Here is a 19,200-nt window from a genome sequence, read left to right as displayed (position 1 = left end):
AGCTTTCCGTCAGCAGCTGTGAGGGCCTCCTCTGAGCTAGGCGCTGTTGAGACTCTGGAATAATCTAGAAGATACAGTTCCTTCCAGCATGAAGCTTATTGGGCTTAGTAAGGGAGACAAAAAATAAGCAGACAGGCTGTGCTGTTAGGTGAGGAAGTACAGTGGCAATAAGGCCAGGTAAGAGAGTGATTGGGAGGCGAGTTGATGGCAGTGGGCAGTGATCAGAGATGGCTTCACTGAGGTGTGATGTTAGAGAGCCAGATACTAACGAGAGAAGCAGCCATGAGCAGACCTGGAGGAACAGCCCTGGGGCCGCTGTGAGAATGCTGGGGAGAAGCTTGGCGAGTTTGAGAAGCATCGAAGATGTCAGCATGGCTTGATAAGGACAGCTAAGAAAGAGGACGGGGCCAGACCTTCCAGGACCTCAGTGGCCGTGACAAGGAGCTGGGGTTTTATTCCAGTGGTGACAGGAAGCACTGGAGGGTTTTGAGCAAGAAATTATCTGATTTAAGATTTGGAGTTGGATAGTCAATTCCAGCTTCATCCACCACACGGCTTTACCATGAAACAGCAGTCATAGTTAGCATTTTCTTAGCCAGCAGTCTAACTAAAATCACCCAAGTACAGACAGGAAATGACATTCACTATTCTATGTTGACACATTGTAACTTACTGACATAGCATTTGTTAAAGAAAATGTCATTGTCTCAAGTGATTTTATTGGGAAAGGGTCTTGCTCTGCTGCCCAGGCTGGAATGCAGTGGCACAAACATAGTTCACTGAAACCTCAAACTCCTAGGCTCAAGCAATCCTCTGGTCCCAGCCTTCCGAGTAGCTGGCACCACAAGTGGGCACCACAGGTGGGCACCACCAGGCCCAGCTAATTTTTTTTGTTTTGTTTTGTTTTTGTTTTTGTTTTTGTTTTGTTTTGTTTTGTTTTTTAGAGACAAGGTCTCCCTTGTTGCCCAAGCTGATCTTGAACTCCCGGCGTCAAGCGATCCTCTTGCCTCAGCCTCTTAAAGTGATGGGATTACAGGCATGAACCAGTGCGCCCAGCCTTACTCTTAATGTCTAATCTGCGTATGATGGATGTGATAACTTTCTATTACTCATAGTTGGATAACTGCTGTGCTGCTCTCCTTGGTTCCTCATGCATGCCAGGAAAGAGTTGATTGTAATTTCATAGTGTTTTTCTAATAATAATCTTTAAATCATGAATTGCTTGTTTTGTGGCTTGCATATGGATAGTCTCCTAGTGTGTTGGGTGTTTCGAGTCACCAAATTTTGAGAGACTAGCAGCAGATTTTACAGGCTGTCTCCTAAATAGGAAGATCTTTGGAGTTGTTGGAATGAGACAGGGACAGATATATAAAAATCAAAAGCTGAAATACTGATCTTTTTTCCTATCAGATTTATCGTTTGGTGCTGAACTAATGTTTATCTTACAAGTTCAAACTTGAGTCGCCCCAAATTTGTTTTTCTTTCTAGTCCTGCTTCCTGTCATTTTGTCATTATACTGAGCTTTCTTTACTAAATGGTTTTGTTATACATGCGAAGCTGGGGGAAAGAGGGAGAAGAGCAGGCGTAGGAACAGCTTCCCCAGAGGGACTGGCGCGCAGAGGTGCTGGGCGGGTGGGGAGCGGGAGCTTGCTTGGCGGCTGCCATGCTACTGACAATCACTCTCGTGTCAACAGTGTCAGGATGATTTTCCATTAATTTTTATCGGCTACTCTTGATGATCCTTTGAAATAAGTGGGCTCAGCATTATTGTGTGCATGTCTGCATGTGCACAGATGAAGAACGTTGTGCTCACCATCACAGAGCAACAGGAAGGGGCTGGTTCTGGAAACCAGACTCCTCTTGTCCATTGCTGTTTCCGTTCCAATGAAATGCTGCCCTAATAATAAAGCACAGCCTGAAATAAAGAGTGTGCTGCTTTGCACAGTCCCCAGGCCAGGGCCATGTGGCAAGTCAGCCTCATTGACAGGATTGCGTACCAGGCCTATTCATGGACACCCGGGTGTCTTATATGCGAGTGGACAGAAGCTGGGAAAGAATGGAGAGCTTAGGACAACAGCCAGGCAGGCCCCTCCCATCCTAGCCTTTCCCTTTGCATCGCATTGTGTAAGTCCTCCCTTCTTTGACACTTGGATTTTAGGGTGTCCACTTTCATGTTGCTTCAATAACTAAAACAGTGTCTTCATTTTACATAGAAGGAGCAGAGTAAGAATTTAATAGTAGCTTGGAACAACTACAAAATTCCACTGATCCTGAGACATCAGTTGTAAGGCCCACCATTTACTTACGTGCCACTAAGGTGAAACAAAAAACCCCAAAATTGCCAATGAGACTGTGAAGCAATTCTTTTTCATATAAAATTTTTTTTAGCTGCATGGAACAAATACTTCAAATTTCTTAAATGTTTGTTGACTGAAATATCAAAGGGTTGCCCTGGCCAGTCATTCTACCAAGAGTAACAGTCAGGTTTCACCCGTTGGCAGGCAGTGACTGCTACATCACCGTTGCCTGTCCAATAAAGATAGGGAGATACTATTGATTGTAAAAGGTATCCCAATTTCAGAGATGAACTTTTTTTTTCACATTTTAGCAAATTAGTCACTGAAACGTGGTGAAACCATTTTTCTCATTTTTCTAATGATAGCACTGCTGGAGAAAGTACTTAATATTAGCCTGTAATGGTGGTTTAACAGCTGAAGGTAGACCTGGTTCCCCTACCAGGGAGGCTTTGTTAGGGAAACAGACAAGAAATGCATTAGCAGTCAAACAGTAACAAATGGCAACTCCTTATTTTGGGGATGTAGAATGACCAGAGAATGATTCTTTGGAAAGGCAATATTACTCATGAGACATAAAGGGAGAGAGAGAGAGAGAGAAGCACAGGAACGATCCCAGGAAGAGTGTTCCCATGGGAGGGGAGCAGAATGTGTGGGCACAAAGACCCTGCAGAGGGAAAGACCTTGGCGCCTCCCAGAAGTTGGGAGAATGATCTGTGTCTAGGACATGTCTAGTTCTTTGAATTAAACATGTCCTAATTTGGATTTGGAGAAATGTCTTAACAGATATAGTCACGGTATTATAGTTCATGTAGCATATTTATTCTTTTCATGAAGTGCCTCTGAGGATGGAATCACTTTCAAGTAATAGTCAGTAGTCCATGAAAGTACTGGATGTTGATGAGTGTATATCCATGTGGTTATATACAGTTATCCTCATTATGCACAGATTCTGTTTCTCAGGATCATTTGAAGACACGCAGAGCAGCAAAAATTCAGTTGCACATGGTGCCTGTTCCCAGTTGTGGTAGAACAAGGCAGCACTCTGCCTTTGGTGTCGGCTTTGGTGTCGGCCATGCGCTATAGGAAGTGTGGTTTTCACTATCTCGGTAGTACCATGTTTTTCTCATTCTGTGCTTTTGTTGGTGATTTTGTGTTTAAAATGGCCCCTAAGCATAGTTCTGAAGTACTGTCTAGTGGTCTAAAATGCCAGAGGCTGTGATGTGCCTCACAGAGAAAATGCAAGTGTTACATAAGCCTCCTCTAGGCGTGAGTAATACTGCTATGCACCGGGAGTTCAATGTTAATAGATCATTAATATCTTAGGTAAGGTGTCTTTAAGCAGAAGCACACATAGAAACATGGCTATGCATCAATTAGCTGATTAAAATGTTGTGATCAGAGGCTCACAGGAACCTAACCCTGTATTTCTCTTAGGAACAGTGGTGCAGTATTTGCTAGTTCCGTGTTACCGTAACTACTGCAAATAACAGGAAGAGACTTTATGTGTACATATGAATACATAGCTAACATGCTGCTGTGGAGCAAGCCACCCTCAAAATTTAGCAGCTTAAAACAGCAACTGTTTACTAGCTTACAATTCCATGAGTTGGCATTTTGGGTTGGCTCAGCTGTACGGCTCTTCTGCTGGATGAGGCTGGGCTCACCGCTACATTTACTGTTGGCTGGTAGTCAGTGGCTTTGTTTCTGTTCCTGGTCCTTTGGCTGGGGCTCTGAGCCACACACTTCATCACCTTGCTGGCTAATCTGGGCTCCTTCCTGTGGCAGTGGTTGCAAGTTTCCCAAGAGCAGCCAGAGGGCAAGCCCTAGTGTGCAGCCACTTTCCACACCTCTGCTTCTGTCATGTTTGCCTACTGGCCAGAGCAAATCACACAGCCACCCAAAATCAACTTCACCTCTTGATGAGAGCAGCTGTAGAAGCCCAATGGAAGGGCATAGTTACAGGGAGGGTAAAAATGTCTGTTCATTTTTACAGACTCATACTTTTACTGACTCATACTTTTCATACTGAGTCATTTACATATGAACTCATTTTTTATGTACTTTGTCTTACTCTTACTCAAAAGCCAAAGAGGTAGTACTTTCTGTTAACCCACACTGGCATTAGAGGAAACTGAAGTTAAGAAGGGTGAAGAAGCCACATAGCCAGTAATTGGCAGAGGCACATCCTATATGTCTGTATGATTATAAGGTTTTTATTCTGTCTCTACTATTTTGCCTTCTGATAGATAAATGGCTAATTTGCATAATTTGTCTTATTCCTGGGGTGGGGAAGGAGCTGCAGTGAGATTAGTTTCATCCTTACAGAACAATACCATTGTCTGTCTTAGAAAAGAAACTGTATCCTGTTCATAGTCTTACTATTGTAGTAAATTTAGGAAAATCATGATGGTAGTGATTTGTGAATGTGTGGTGTTTGATTATAAATTTGATTAGCACGAACGGCTTACATTCTGGATATGGAATCTCAGTTGTAACAGAATTTATTCTGAAAGACTTAAAGGAAGATGATTAAAATATTAGAGATATTGACATTGTCTGAAGAGATCTACTTGTATTTATTTCTTACAAAAAAAAAAAATCCGCAATATTACCATAGCCAGGCCCTATGATGCTGTCGTAATCATAGTTGAACCAAGAAGGGTGATTAACGATAGCAATTTATTGTATCTGAGGAGGAGAGAAAATAGGAGTTGTTGTCGTTATCATAAATCATATCATAAATAACCAAAAAGAAGCACTCAGAATGCTTGTGTGGTGTCAGCAGCCAGCCTTTCCAGGCACGTTAGCCCAGAATGTAGCCATAGAAACCCCAAAGTCATATTGTTATCTTAGTCTTGCTGCAGTTATGTGATACAACAGTATTAACATATAGATTAGGCCATTTATAATACTAGGTGTCATTTCAGGTTGGCTTGCTTATATAGCATTTTAGTTTTTTATTGTGCAGAATGTTAGTGAAATAGTGCCTTTTTACAGGTCGGTGTGTATCTAGGTATTTATAACACATCATATTTACTCTATTAATTTATTGTGTTATTGATTGGTTGTAATGTATGAATTGTCATTGCCTAATTGTCATGTCTTTGCAAGTAAACAGGTTTATTTTAAAAATACATGTTGAGTTTGGGGTTTTTTTGGGAGGGGCGGGGTGTTTTTTATTTGTGCTTTAGGTTCTGGGGTACATGTGCAGATCATGTGGGATTGTTGCATAGGTACACACATGGCAGTGTGGTTTGCTGCCTCCATCCCCCTGTCACCTACATCTGGCATTTCTCCCATGTTATTCCTCCCCAACCTCCCCTATCCCCCACTGTCCCTTCCTTGCCCCAACCCAACAGACCTCAGTGTGTGATGCTCCCCTCCCTGTGTCCATGTTCAGCATGGACACTCATTGTTCAACACCCACCTATGAGTGAGAACATGTGGTGTTTCATTTTCTGTTCTCGTGTCAGTTTGCTAAGAATTTTGGTTTCCAGATTCATCCATGTCCCTATAAAGGACATGAACTCATCGTTTTTTATGGCTGCATAGTATTCAGTGGTGTATATGTGCCATATTTTCCTTGTTCAGTCTGTTGTCAGTGGGCATTTGGGTTTGTTCCAGGTCTTTGCTATTGTAAACAGTGCCACTATGAACATACATGTGCATGTGTCTTTATAATAGAATGATTTATAATCCTTTGGGTATATACCCAGTAATAGGATTTCTGGGCCAAATGGAATTTCGATTTCTAGATCCTTGAGGAAGTACCACACTGTCTTCCACAATGGTTGAACTAATTTACACTCCCACCAACAGTGTAAAAGTGTTCCTATTTCTCCACATCCTCTCCAGCATCTGTTTTTTAAATGATCACCATTCTAACTGGTGTGAGATGGTATCTCAATGTGGTTTTGATTTGCATTTCTCTAATAATCAGTGATGATGAGCATTTTTTCATATGTGTGTTGGCCTCATATATGTCTTCTTTTGAAAAGTGTCTGTTTATATCCTTCGCCCACTTTTGGATGGATTTGTTTTTTTCTTGTAAATCTGTTTTAGTCCTTTGTATATTCTGGATATTAGCCCTTTGTCAGATGGGTAGATTGCAAAAAATTTTTCCCATTCTGTTAGTTGCCAGTTCACTCTAATGATTGTTTCTTTTGCTGTGCAGAAGCTCTGGAGTTTAATTAGATCCCATTTGTCTATTTTGGCTTTTGTTGCCAATTCTTTTAGTGTTTTAGTCATGAAGTCCTTGCCTGTGCCTGTGTCCTGAATGGTTTCGCCTAGGTTTTCCTCTAGGATTTTTATGGTATTAGGTCTTATGTTTAAGTCTGGAGTCAATTTTAGTGTAAGGTGTCAGGAAGAGGTCGTTTCTGCTTTCTGCACACTGCTAGCCAGTTTTCCCAACACCATTTATTAAACAGGGAATCCTTTCCCCATTGCTTGTTTTTTTCAGGTTTGTCAAAGATCAGATAGTTGTAGATGTGTGGCATTGCCTCCAGGGCCTCTGTTCTGTTCCATTGGTCTATGTCTCTGTTTTGGTACCAGTACCATGGTGTTTTGATTACTGTAGCCTTGTAGTATAGTTTGAAGTCAGGTAGCATGATGCCTCCAGCTTTGTTCTTTTTGCTTAGGACTCTCTTGGCTGTGCAGGCTCTCATTTGGTTCCATATGAAGTTTAAGGTGGTTTTTTCCAGTTCTGTTAAGAAGGTCATTGGTAACTTGAAGGGGATAACATTGAGTCTATAAATTACTTTGGGCAGTATGGCCATTTTCACAATATTGATTCTTCCTAACCATGAACATGGAATGTTTCTCCATCTGTTTGTGTCCTCTCTTATTTCCTTGAGCAGTGTAGTTCTTCTTGAAGAGGTCCTTACATCTTTTGTTAGTTGTATTCCTAGGTATTTTATTCTCATTGTAGCAATTGTCAATGGGAGTTTGCTCATGATTTGGCTCTCTGGTAGTCTGTTATTGGTGTATAGAAATGCCTGTGATTTCTGCACATTGATTTTATATCCTGAGACTTTGCTGAAGTTACTTATCAGTTTAAGGAGATTTTGGGCTGAGATAATAGGGTCTTCTAAATATACAATCATGTCATCTGCAAATAGACAATTTGACTTCCTCCTAATTAAATACCCTTTATTTATTTATTTTTTCTTGCCTGATTGCTCTGGCTCCAACTTCCAATACTGTATTGAATAGGAGTGGTGAGAGAGGGCATCTTTGTCTAGTGCCGGATTTCAAAAGGAATGCTTCCAGTTTTTGCCCATTCAGTATGATATTGGTTGTAGGTTTGTCATAAATAGCTTTTATTGTTTTGAGATATGTTCTTTTGATGCTGGTTTATTGAGAGTTTTTAGCATAAAGAGCTGTTGATATTTGTCAAAGGCCTTCTCTGCATCTATTGAGATAATCATGTAGTTTTTGTCTTTGGTTTTGTTTATGTGGTGGATTATGTTTATAGACTTGCATATGTTGAACCAGCCTTGCATCCTTGGAATGAAGCCTACTTGATCATGATGGATAAGCTTTTTGATGTGCTGTTGGAATTGGTTTGCCAGTATTTTATTGAAGATTTTTGCATCTATATTTACAGTGGAGTGTTAAAGTCTCCCACTATTATTGTGTGGGAGTCTAAGTCTCTTTGTAGGTCGTTAAGAACTTGCTTTATGTATCTGGGTGCTCCTGTATTGGATGTGTATATATTTAGGATCATTAGCTCTTCTTGATGCATTGATCCTTTTACTATGTAATGCCCTTCTTTGTCTCTTTTGATCTTTGTTGGTTTAAAGTCCATTTTATCAGAGACTAGGATTGCAACTCCTGCTCTTTTTTTTTTTTTTTTTTTTTTTTTGCTCTCCATTTGCTTGATAAATCTTCCTCCATCCCTTTATTTTGAGCCTATGTATGTCCTTGCACATGAGATGGGTTTCCTGGGTACAGCACACCAATGGATCTTGACTTTTTATCCAATTTGCCAGTCTGTGTCTTTTGATTGGGGCATGTAGCCCATTTACATTTAAGGTTAATATTGTTATGTATGAATTTGATCCTGCCATTTGATGCTAGCTGGATGTTTTGCCCGTTAGTTGACACATTTTTTTTCATTGTGTCAATGGTCTTTATCATTTGGTATGTTTTTGGAGTGGCTGGTACTCGTTGTTCCTTTCTATGTTTAGTGCTTCTTTCAGGAGCTCTTGTAAGGCAGGCCTGGTGGTGACGAAGTCTCTCAGCAATTGCTTGTCCATAAAGGATTTTCTTTCTCCTTCACTTATGAAGCTTAGTTTGGCTGGATATGACATTCTAGGTTGAAAGTTCTTTTCTTTTAGGATGTTGAATATTGGTCCCCACTCTCTTCTGGCTTATAGGGTTTCTGCTGAGAGATCCACTGTGAGTCTGATGGGCTTCCCTTTGTGGGTAACCTGACCTTTTCTCTGACTGCGCTCAGCATTTTTTTCTTCATTTCAACCCTGGTCAATCTGACGATTATGTGCCTTGAGGTTGCTCCTCTTGAGGAATATCTTTGTGGTGTTCTCTGTATTTCCTGGACTTCAGTGGTGGCCTGGCTTGCTAGGTTGGGAAAGTTCTCCTTGATAATATCCTGAAGAGTGTTTTCCAGCTTGGATTCATTCTGTGTCACATTCAGGTATACCTTTCAAACATAGATTAGGTCTTTTCACATAATCCCATATTTCTTGGAGGCTTTGTTCATTTATTTTCAGTCTTTTTTCTCTATTCTTGCCTTCTTGTTTTATTTCATTGAGTTGATCTTCAATCTCTGATATCCTTTCTTCTGCTTGATTGATTTGGCTATTGAAATTTGTGTATGCTTCACGAAGTTCTCATGCTGTGTTTTTCAGCTCCATCAAGTCATTTATATTCTTCTCTAAGCTGTTTATTCTAGTTAGCATCTCATCTAACCTTTTTTTTTTTACATTCTTAGTTTCTTTGCATTGGGTTAGAACATGTTCTTTTAGCTCTGAGAAGTCTGTTATTACCCAGCTTCTGAAGCCTGTTTCTGTCAATTCATCAGATTCATTTTCCATTCATCTTTGATCCCTAGCTGGTGAGGAGTTGTGATCCTTTGGAGGAGGAGAGGTGTTGTGGTTTTTGGTGTTTTCATCCTTTTTGTGCTGGTCTCTTCTCATCTTAGTTTCTTTATCTACCTGTGGTCTTTGTAGTTGGTAACTTTCAGATGGAGTCTCTGAGTGGACATCGTCCTTTTTGTTAATGATGAAGTTATTTCTTTCTGTTTCTCAGTTTTTGTTCTAACAGTCAGTCCCCTCTGCTGCAGGACTGCTGGAGGTCTACTCCAGACCCTGCTTGCATGGGTATTACCCGCGGGGGCTGCACAATAGTAAGGGTTGCTGCTGGTTTCTTCTTCTGTTATCTTCATCCCAGAAGGGTACCTGCCAGATGTCAGCCTGAGCTCTCCTTTATGAGGTGTTTCTTTGGGTATATGGGGGTCAGGGAGCTGCTTGAAGAGACAGTCTGTCCCTTATGGGAGCTCAAGTGCTGTTCTGAGAGCTCCGTTGTTCCATGCAGAGCTGCTGGGAGGGTAATTTTAAGTCTGCTGCAGCAGAACTCATAACCGCCTCTTTTCCCAGGTGCTCTGTCCTAGGAAGGTCGGCTTTATTTATAAATTCCTGTCATGCTGTTGCCTTTTTTCATAGATGCCCTGCCCTGCATGGAGTAGTCTAGTCACAGTCTGCCAGCAGAGGCATTGCTGAGCTGCCACAGGCTCTGCCCAGCTGCTGTGCGAACTGCTTCGGTAGTGGTGGACTGCCTTGGTGGTGGTGATCGCCCTTTCCCCGCACTGAGCTGGACTGACCTAGGTCCTGCTGGGCTTGCTGCAAAACTCTCAATCCAGAGCGGTTCAGATTGCTTGTTTTGTGGGGATGGTACCTGCCAAGCCAGATCGCCTGGCTGCCTGTCTCTGCCCCCTCCCTTTCAGTTGAATGGGTGGCTCTGTCTCCCAGGCATTCTAGGCGCCAGTTGAAATGGCCGCCCAGATTTGTATGAGTTTCTGTGTGCCAATGCGGCACCAGCTGAAACCGCCGTGCTGAAAACTCGTGGCATTTTTCAGCTGGGGAATCTCCTGGTCTGTGGGCAGTGAAAATTTGGAAATGTGGTCGGCACTCACCCTCTGGGTTGTTCTTGCTGGGAACTGCACTCCGGAGCGGTTCCTATTTGGCCATCTTGGATCCTCCCTTGAGGTGTGTTTTAAGGGTCTAATTTTGGTTACATTCTAGACAGGACAGTTTTAAAATATTTTATAAGGAGATGTCAATGGAATTAAATCTTTTTTAGCCTCGTTTAGTACTAGAAGATGTAATGATGAAGTGGATCATGATTGTCTTTGATGTCATCCCCTTCTTTCCCTTCCAGCATCCAGTGCTTGTATTCCTGTTACTCCCTGACTGCCCCAGCCTCCCTTCCTCACAGCAGCTTGCCAGCTGGGCCTGACTCTGACCTTCCTGGCAGTGATACCCTGTATTCCCCACTCACCTAATCCTCAACATTCCGTCATGTGTTTCACTTAGGTTCCATTTTCCCAGTCTTCTTACCTCAAAAAGGATAGAGATGTTCATTTGCTAGTTTCATGGCCTCAAAATATTTTCACAACAGCATTTTAAAGATACTGCCTTTACTCAAAGACAGTATCTACCACCTAAATCAAGTGGTAGAATTTCAAGAACAGTTGCATGTTGGTCAGCGACATATTCAGGGGCAGGAGTAGCTCTGCCCTTTAGATCATCGCACACGCACGGTCAGCTGCATGTAGAGATGGCCCTGATAATAAAGATCTTCAACTCTCAGAAGGAGGATGTCACATGTCAGTACTCGCATTTTAGAGATGAGAACACTTAGGTCCTGGAGATGAAATGGGCTGTGCTAGGTTGAACTTGGCTCTGCGAACAGATCCCAGGTGTCATTTCAGTTCGGCTCCCTGCCCAGCCAACATTTCCATTCCTGTCCTCATACCCATTCATGCAGCTCCGTGTGTACCTTGTGCAGATTCCTGCTTCCCATGTGAACTGATGGCCACAAAATATGTTTGATTAAGGACCGCAAATCATGTCTTGTTTGACTTTATAGTCCTAGTTAACATAGACCTCTCCATAATGAGATTCAGAGTGCACTCCCTAGGTGAATGAATGAATTTTTGTATCATTGAGTTACTTCAAGGAGCTAGTTACGATAAATATACCTAAATTCAGACACGTAGAAAAATGCTTTTTGAAAAAAGTATACTTTTTTGTTTTTTAACCTGTTCACCCTACCTCTCCCACGTGATCCAAGTGTGCATTTAAATGATCCTTTCATTTGCTAGTAAAAGAGGAATCTATTATAAAAACAGTGACGTGCATGGACTAATAGGAAAGTTTGTGCATCATTGTAGAGATTAATTTCTGCATCAACAGACATTTTTCATTTACAGATTCTGACACAAGATTGTGTGTATATTTTTAACCAATCATAAGAAGTCTAGCTTTAAATACGTTTAATTTTTGATGAAATATATGCAGATAGCATTTTGTTCCTTTGCTTAAAGTTTAAGAATGCAAGAATATTTTCTTGTTAGTTTGAGAATATGCCACTGAATTTTAAAGTTGCGTGCATCTGTGTAGTTAGTCAGATAAAAAGCTTTTATGCCATGTGCAAACAATTTCCCTTTATTTCCTAATGTCTATGAGCTTCTTAGATTATAGTGTTTCTTTAAAGGAATTTACTATTCTAGTTAAAAAGATAATTTGTTCTAAGTCAATATTTGTAGTAGCTTAGAATTAACCTCCCCAAAATCCTTTTGGTGTGTTCAGACCTTATTGCCTTGTTTTGTTTTTGTCTGAGAAGTTTAGAAAAGAGGCATGTTTTTCTCATTATTCCTGAGGAGAATGTAGGGAGTATGGATTATTTATTTGTGTTATTAATGAAGGAAAATTGAAATGGAGTCTGTAGTGTCCTGTTCCCATCAACTTTGTAAAGTTTTTGAAAGATGGGGATTAATACAGATACATTTTGTTGCTTTTATGTGATTAAAAAGAATTTGACAATGGTTCTGCAGTCACACTCTGATACTTTCAGAGTAAAGGATCATGATATCTGCAACTTATTCTCAAATAGTTCCCCAAAATTATAATTTTGTAATTAAATAAATATATATAGTTACATAATATATATTAATTAGTGTATCTGCCTAAAGGGTATTCATGAATTATTTGTAGTATTCTTACAACTTTTCGATGTTTGAAATTATTTCAAATTTAATAATTAAAAAATAGGCCAGGCACAGTAGCTCATGCCTGTAATCCCAGCACTTTTGGAGGCCAAGGTGGGCAGATCATGAGGTCAGGAGTTCATGACCAGCCTGGCCAGCATGGTGAAACCCCATCTCTACTAAAAATACCAAAATTAGCCAGACATGGTAGCATGTGCTTGTAATCCCAGCTACTTGGGAGACTGAGGCAGGAGAATCACTTGACCCCAGGAGGTGGAAGTTGCAGTGAGCCAGGATCACACCACTGCACTCCAGCCTGGAAAACAGAGCAAGACTCTGTCTAAAAAAAAGAAAAAAAAAAAAATTAAAAAAAAATTTTATAGTTAAATGTTGACCTGGAACCATTGGTTGTTTAAACGAGAAGGTACCTTAGAAAGCATCTCTGTCTCCCTATTTTTTCATACTTTATGATCAGATACCCTGCTGCCAATTAAATATCTGTCTAAAAATGAAGGTCTAGCTGTGGCGATGAATTTTTGCTGAGTCATTCATATTATTTCACATCATTTGCCTTTTTGGACTGGTGCAAAAATTACACCAGACATACAAAACATTTGGCAGAATGAATAGTTCCTTCTTACTGGGACCATTTTTTCTTTGAATTCTAGGATTCACATTTTAGAGACTATATGAAAAAGATAGGGTTGTTAAGAGAGGACATGATTTTTACCAGTAAATTAAGATTTTTTTGAAAATAGGTATTACCACACTGTTTTAGGTGTGATTCTTCATGTCTTTTGTTGGTGGTGGTGGTGGTGGTGTCTTTTTTCTACTAGAACTAGAAGGATTATATCATAATTTATGGAATTCTTTGATGAATGACAGTTTAATCAATCATAACACATATCATAATTTTGAATACATTCTCACACAAGGGAAAAGCAAATCAAAAGTCACATCACTATTAAATTTAACCAAACTTTAGCACAAGCAGAAAAGGTGACACCACTTTTGTGAATAATCTTTACTATGCCTATAGTGACATGCACATTAAAACCTATCCAGAACTACCTTTCCTTAACTAAATACCCATTGTACTTCAAAGCCTCCCCAACAGCCCTCGATTGTTTTCATGGCACGATGGAGATATTAGGACAGGTGGCTGAGGTGGTGTCCATTTCGCCCACAAATGCTGACTGTGGACGTGTGCTGCTGTTGGATGATTTTACAGAGATTATGGGAAGGAGAGTTGTTTTTGTTTTTTTGTTTTTTTTTCTTAATCTTCTCAAAAGGGTTACAAGGGTAACTTTACAAAGCATATCTCTGTTATTGATGGGTATTATTATTTAGAAGTTTGAATACTTAACCTTTAGTTCGTGATTAATTTTCAGAATGTTCTCAAGGTAAATGATGCTGATACACTGGTCTTGTTGATCAAGGAACTCATGCACTAAGAAGTTGAAGAACTTGTTTAAAAAGTTAAAACTAATAATCAATTTGTTTCTCACATATGTACAGAAGAGTCCTTTTCTCCAGTTTCAGAACACTAAAATAACAGAAAATAAGTTCTTAGTTCTCTGGAAATAAAAATCTTTGAAATACGTCATATATACACATATTCTCTCTCTCTCTCTCTCTCTCTCTCTGTGTGTGTGTTTGTGTGTGTGTGTGTGTGTGTGTGTGTGTGTGTGTGTTGGAACACAGCTACTATTATTATTATATCTATTTTGTTGAAGTAGAAAGGGCCTGTGACCCAAATTTTTTTTACTATGTTTGCAATAACATATCAAGATTAGATATCTTATAATATTAAAGCTTATGTTGACCAAATTTTGTAGTTTTATAATACAGAGACTTCCACAGATTAGTATAGGAAAATATTTTTTAAATATTGATAGGATATTTTACAGATTATTAATAAATGGTCATTATACACATGCATGCAAACAATACTTTGTTGCCATTCAATTATTATCAAACTGAATTTCACCTTTACCAGTGATAAAGGCTGAACAGTTCAATAGCCATTACACATTTATCTTATTCCAAACACTTAAAACACAGAATTAAAATTATTCATGTAGTAAAAAGCCAGATACTCATTATGTGTAATCATCAACTAAGTCTGCAGTTGAGCAGGCATAAGTTAGATCAACTATATTTGTTTTCATTTTAAAAATTCTAATTTTTTAAAAATATGTTCACTCAAGTGGAAAACTCTTATACCAGGAGAATGGATTAGTAACCATTGGACATTTCTGCAACAGTGAAAATAAATCAGCTACAGCTCCCTGCATCAACCTGGGTGAATCTTCTAAACATAATGTTGGGTAAAAATTTAAAAAGAAAAAAAAAACAAAGAACATTGTAGTATGATACCATTCATATAAAGTTCAAAAACAACCAAACTACGTACAAATGTGGTAAAACTACAAAGGAAACAGATTGAAGATCAAGATAGTAGTTCCCTAGGGGCTGGGGTAGGAGTGGAGAAAGCAGGGGTGAGTGGGAGAGGAGCCACAGCGTTGGGAGGGCCTACATGCTCTTCCGAAGTCAGGTGACGGCCTCACATGTATTTGTTGATTATTACGCTTTGTAACTTCCATGCACGCTACTTAGACCCGCTGGTAGGTGTCAGATGATTTCTAATTTTAAAAATTGTTTAAATATCTTCACACTTTTTCCTTTCTTATTAAAAGTTTCCAGCTTTCTCTTCTGACAAAGTTATTCACTCATTTTAATTGATCTTGATGCTGCAGTTGAAACTTTCTTATAGTCTTAAAAAGTAATAAGAAATTGTAAATTAGTAAAAAATAAGAAATCTCTGCTGGTTCTAAAAAAAAAAAAATCTATTTTAAAACCTGTGTATTTTTAAGTATTCTTAAAACCAGCACTTGAAGTGATTTAGTTTAGTTAGTTTAGTTTGGTTGGTTGGTTGGTTGGTTTTTGACAGAGTCTTGCTCTGTTGCCCAGGCTGGAGTGCAGTGGCGCGATCAGGGCTCACTGCAACCACTGTCTCCTGGGTTCAAGCGATTCTCCTGCCTCCACCTCTCGAGTAGCTAGGATTACAGGTATGTGCCACCACATGGGTAATTTTAGTATTTTTAGTAGAGACAGAGTTTCACCATGTTGGTCAGGCTGTTCTCAAACTCCTGACCTTGTGATCTGCCTGCCTCCACCTCCCAAAGTGCTGGAATTACAGGTGTGAACCACCACACCTGGCCAGTGGTTTAGTTTTATAATTCATTTTTAATTCCTTTAAATAACATAAAGGAATGAATACAAATTTTTGCAGTATTAAGTAACATGAAGGAATTTTTGCAGTAGGGACTTGAAAAACAAAAGTGAAAATAAGCAATAAAAACAAAATAACAAAAACTGAATAAACCCCCTAGCTTGTGGAGTCCTAATTTAAATCAAGCCTAATGTTATTTTTTTTTTACTCAACACACAACCATTAATTTTTTTGATACACTTATGAGTTATTTGAGCTCTAAATTCAAAGTAAGCCAATATATTTTCTAAAGTAGTTGTATGAAACCATCCGATCTTTTCCTAGCCAAGCCTCACATTCTTCCTTCAGTTCAAAGGCCTATCTGCTAGCCATTTTGCCAGTTCTAATCTGATAGAATTGCACATTAGTAAAATAATACAATACATCATACTATAGAGAAAAATCCAAATTTTCAAGTTATTCCAGCTATTAGACAGGACTTACATCTGGAGGACATGAACCTGTCTTACTAGCAGTCCTGGGTATCTCCTGTCTTCCCTTTCTGTGGACCGCTTATAGTAGTGCAGTTTCCCTCTGGTCTCCCAGTATCTCCCTGAGGCCTTCCCTGGGGGACGCACACTGTTAGAGCGAAGCCAGATCCAGATTAGCCCCCAGAGTTAGAAGAGCAAGGTGCACTGTAACATGCTCTAAAGACCTGTTATCCTGCCTTAAGCCAAACCTTTATCATTCTGCTTTGGCATCAGTGGGATTTATGAACCTGTGTGGAGCAGGAGGAGGTTCATTGAAATTTAGAAATGTAATACTAACAAGTGAACATTCATTCACTTTCAGAATATTCTAAAGCTGTCTTCATTCTGATATTTTCATGTTTATCTGTTGGCAGTTGAGCAGATTGTCATTCTGATAAAGGAAGTGAGGGAGGGAAGAGTTTAGATGAGCTGAATGTGGTAGGTCTAGGACAGGGGTCAGCAAACCTTTTTTGTAAAGAGCTGAATAGTAAATATTCTAGGCTTTCTTTGTTGCATGCTTAACTGAAACACAGTGGAGCCCAAAGGGAGTGCATGCTTATCTCTAGTTGCTAAGAGAAAGCATTACAGAAGAGGTAATACTTGATGGGAGCTGTAGAAGTCACCAACTGTTAGGAAGGCAGAGACATTTCGGGCACAGAGAATTGTGTATGCACAGGTACAGGAGTGTGACCCAGCACCATGTATTTGGGGATTGCAGATCAGTTAGCGTGGCTGGAATGGGCAGAGCCCACAGGGGCTCAGTGTGAATGATGAGGTTACTTCCCTGGCTTAGATGAGGGAGTGCCTTGTCAGTCATACTGGAGAAATTGGATTTTTATATTTTATTTTTTCCTCCGATTTCACAGATGGAGAGGATTTTTATATTTTAGAATAGTGATTTTCGAACATGTTTTAGCCTCACAACAAAAGCTTTTGTGGAAGCTCTGCATGTAAAATAGATAACCCTAGGCATAACTCTTCTGTGTAATAGAGAACAGCCATCTCGACTGCGCAGCAGCCTCAGAAGGGCTTCTACAAACCCTCAGTTTTCAAGAGATGCCTTTTGCAAACTGCTTCTGAAGGAAGCAATGAAAGGTTTTTAAGATGAGAAACCACACACTTAGAAATGCATGTTCAGAAGGTCACCGTAAGATGACATGAGTGATGGTTCTGAGAAAGCTGCACTGGAGGCAGAGTCTAGGTAGAAGGTTCTTGCAGCCAAACAGAGAGGAGGTGCCGAACACTGAAATTAACAAGACAGAAGCAGAGGGAAAGCATATTAAAGCAAACAGAGTAGAAAACGTGTGCTCTCAATTCAGATCTGACGTAGAGGAGGAGAGAGAATCTCCAAGGACCCCAGGTTCCTGACTTGGAACCTGGTGGATGATGCCATCATTGTCGCGAATCGGTAGCATCATTGATAAGGATGTGATGTTCTTTATGGTGCTTTCCCATGCATCACCTCACTTGTTCTCTGTCTGTGCATGCTTCATGCTTTTGCAGCTTGGGTTCTGCTGTTGGCCTCGTCTTCACTGACCTCAAGCATTTGGCTTTGTTCACTTGGCTTCGTCTTTAAAACTCTTGCTCCCTTGATCTCTTTGACATCTGCCCCTCCATGTATTTCTTTAGTTCTTCTTCCTCTTCTTTTTATATCTAGGTATTCCTCAAAATACCTAAACTGCCTCCTCTTGTTTCTTCCTCGCTCATATCATCCGTCATGGCAACTTCAGTTATCTCAACAGTGCTCTTTCTCTCACACACTCTGCCCTGTTTTCTGATCATCTGTGTTATATTTCAGCTGCTGAGTAGACATCACAGACTAAATGTTCATCAGACTCTGTGCCTAGAGATTGAGCTAAAAATCATTGTCTTTTTGTATTTTCTTATTTCCTGTTTCTGTTCATCACTGCATTTACCACTCACTAAGGCTCAAAGCTTTTTCTTTCTCTTGCATTTTAAAAATAGGGTCTCACTCTGTCACTCAGACTGGAGTGCAGTAGCGCAGTCATGCTTATTGCAGCCTCAACCTCCTGGGCTCAGGTGACCCTCGCATCTCAGTCTCCCAGGTAGCTGGGACTACAGGCACGTGCCACAGTACCCAGCTAATTTATCTTTTTTTTTTTTTTTTTTTTTTTTTTTTTTTTGGTAAATATGGGGTCTCACTATGTTGCCCAGGCTGGTTTCAAACTCCTGGTTTCAAGTGATCCTACTGCCTTGGCCTCCCAAGATGCTGACATTACATGTGTGAGCCACCATGTCTGCCGAGGCTCAAAGCTTTGAAATTGTGTTTCAGTTCTTGCTCAACTCATATAACTTAATTATTTATCGGATTCTATCCATTCTATCCTCAGAATATCCTTCACTTCTATTGCTTCCTGAGCGTTTCTACTATTCTAGCTCTGACCCTTACTGCTTCTCACATCACTTCAGTAACCCATGTTATTACTCTCTTTAGGTACCTGTTACCTCCCACCTTCGTCCATCACACATGTTCCTGCCAGGGTGAGTTTTCCCAGCACACACCCCAGGCATTTTTCTCTGTTATCTAAAAATCTTCTAGGTCCAAAGTACCAGTAGAGTAAAGATTATATTTCTTTTTCTGGAATTCAAAAGTCCTAGGATCTGGATGCAACTTTACCTGCTTCCTACTGCTCCCATCTTGCACTCTACTTTCCAGACAAATCATTTTCTGTTTCTCGTACACTCCCCTCGTTTCACCTTCATCTCTTTGCCGTCTGACCCTTCGTCCTGGACTTCACCACTTCCAGGCTCCAAGTATCCCAAACACTGCATAATTAATCAAGCCTCCCACACATGCTTGACCTCAAGGAGATCTGTCTCTCCTTTGACCTGCTGTAGCACTTTATCTGTCTGTGGCACTAATCACTTTCTATGAGCTAGACACATCCATTATTGCTGCACTAAATTGTA

General features: G+C 40.1%; 1 protein-coding gene across 1 annotated transcript in view; it reads left to right on the top strand.

The window, feature by feature from the left end:
• Nucleotides 1–19,200, top strand: part of TAF3 (TATA-box binding protein associated factor 3) — a 197,164-nt gene that overhangs the window by 125,644 nt on the left and 52,320 nt on the right. The window lies entirely within an intron of this gene.

Source organism: Saimiri boliviensis, chromosome 8 (assembly GCF_048565385.1).
Source record: "Saimiri boliviensis isolate mSaiBol1 chromosome 8, mSaiBol1.pri, whole genome shotgun sequence".
NCBI lineage: Eukaryota > Metazoa > Chordata > Mammalia > Primates > Cebidae > Saimiri > Saimiri boliviensis.
The sequence above is the reverse complement of the archived record's forward strand: the minus strand, read 5'-3'. Positions and strand labels throughout refer to the sequence as shown.